Here is a 2,078-nt window from a genome sequence, read left to right as displayed (position 1 = left end):
AAAGGCAGGAGAAGATGGATTTCCCAGCTCATGAAGACATATAGATAGATAGATAGATAGATAGATAGATAGATAGATAGATAGATAGATAGATAGATAGATAGGTAGGTAGGTAGGTAGATAGATAGATAGATAGATAGATAGATAGATAGATAGATAGATAGATAGATAGATAGATAGATAGATAGATAGATAGATAGATAGATAGATAGATAGATAGATAGATAGATGGATAGTTAGAGATAGAGATAGATAGATAGATAGAGAGATAGGTAGATAGATAGATAGAGATAGAGAAAGAAAGATAGATAAATAGATAGAGAGAGAGAGAGAGAATTCACTCTTCTTCAGCCTTTTTGTTCTATCCAGGCCTTTAACAAATTGAATGGTGCCCACCCAGTTTGGTAAGGGCACAAAACTTTTTTCTGTACTCAGTCTACTGATTTAAATGCTAATTTCTTTCAGAAGTGCTTTCACAGATACACCCAGAAATAATGTTTTACCAGCTATCTGGGCATCCCTTAGCCCAGTCAAGTTGCCAGATAAATTTAAACATCAGACATTAGAAGAGATAATGGCTTATCCCCACAGGAATGAAAATTCCAGGTATGAGTTTTTATTTTCTGCCTATGAAGCCTCAGCGATAGCATATTTGGGGGTTATGGAATGCCTGACCCACAGGCACGGAATTTCATGTAGCACAACACTCAAGCACTACTTTACAGTGATGGAGGTGCAGGAGTGGACCCATGCCCATGGGATTTACTGGTTGTGTCATATATCACACCATTCAGAGGCAGCTTTCTGGAATGGCTTTAGAAAGGTGCAGCTGAAGTGCTAGCTTGGAAGAAACATTCTAGAAGAGTGTGGTGCCATCCTTCAGGACGCAGTATGTTTATGTCAATTCAGAGACCTGTATGTGATGCTCTGTTCCCAATAGGAAGGATTCATGGATCCAGGAATCAAGGGGGTGTAAACAGGAGTGGCCCCACTGACCATCACTTCTTAATGACCTAATAGGGGATTTTGTGCTTCTTATCCCTGCAACTCTGAGCTCTTCAGCGTTGGAGGTTCTGGTCCCAAATGAAGAAGATTCTTGCCAGGGGACACTGCAAGGGACCCACTGAATTACAAACTACTGCAGGACGTGTTGAACTCATTGTGCTCAGGACCAGCAAGGAAAAAGAACAGTTACACTGGTAGAAGTTATTAACCCTGATCAGCAGGAGGAGGTGAGGCTGCTTTCACACAATAGCAGCAGGGAAGAATCTGTACAGAACCTGGGAGAGCGCTCTGGTGCCTCCTGGTACTCACTTGCCACTGTGACTGTGAACAGACATGTGCAGCAACCCTGAACTGAGATGGGTGTAAGTATCAAGCATTCGGGCAGTCTAGGGAGGCAAGTTGCACAACCTGCTAAGCTGCCAACACCCGATGATGTTACCTCTGAAGGTGAAGGTAATTTTTCAATAGATATTGGAGGAAGGACGGGATGAGTTGCATCCCTGAGATCAACTCAAGTGACAAGCTGTAGTTCATCTTACTAACCTAATCTTTCTATTTTTCCCTCAGGAAGGAAGGCCTTTGGGAACCAACCTGTGTGGAGAGGTAGATCTGCGCAGCTCAAGGGGTGCACTGTGGCGGCTATGAGTTAGGCCCCCATGAGAGGGGCATAACTGATAAGGGCCCCAGCTGCTGCACTATGAAATACATCCCTGAGTTTCTGCCCAGACCACTCATCCCACAGGTTGCTTCCAGCCAATGACTGCATGTAGCAAGAATACTGAGATATAACAATACTGTATTGTGCACTAACGAAGAAAAAGAGAAATAAAAGAATACTGAGGAAGACCCATTGCTGGGAGACACAGGACCCCTATAATAACTGACTTTGGCTTGAGGACTCCCTGATGACTTTGCTGAACCTTCCTTACATAAGGACAGCCTTAGACAGGGCAGCCTAGGATGCTTTCCCTCAAGCTTCTCTCGGACTTGCACTGTGATCTGATAGATGTCCTGGTCTTACACAGCTCCCTTCCAATTTTTTTCTCACAAAGGCATTTCTCCTCAAAAAATCC

The sequence above is a fragment of the Cynocephalus volans genome, chromosome 11 (assembly GCF_027409185.1).
Source record: "Cynocephalus volans isolate mCynVol1 chromosome 11, mCynVol1.pri, whole genome shotgun sequence".
NCBI classification, from domain to species: domain Eukaryota; kingdom Metazoa; phylum Chordata; class Mammalia; order Dermoptera; family Cynocephalidae; genus Cynocephalus; species Cynocephalus volans.
This window is presented reverse-complemented; position numbering follows the sequence as displayed.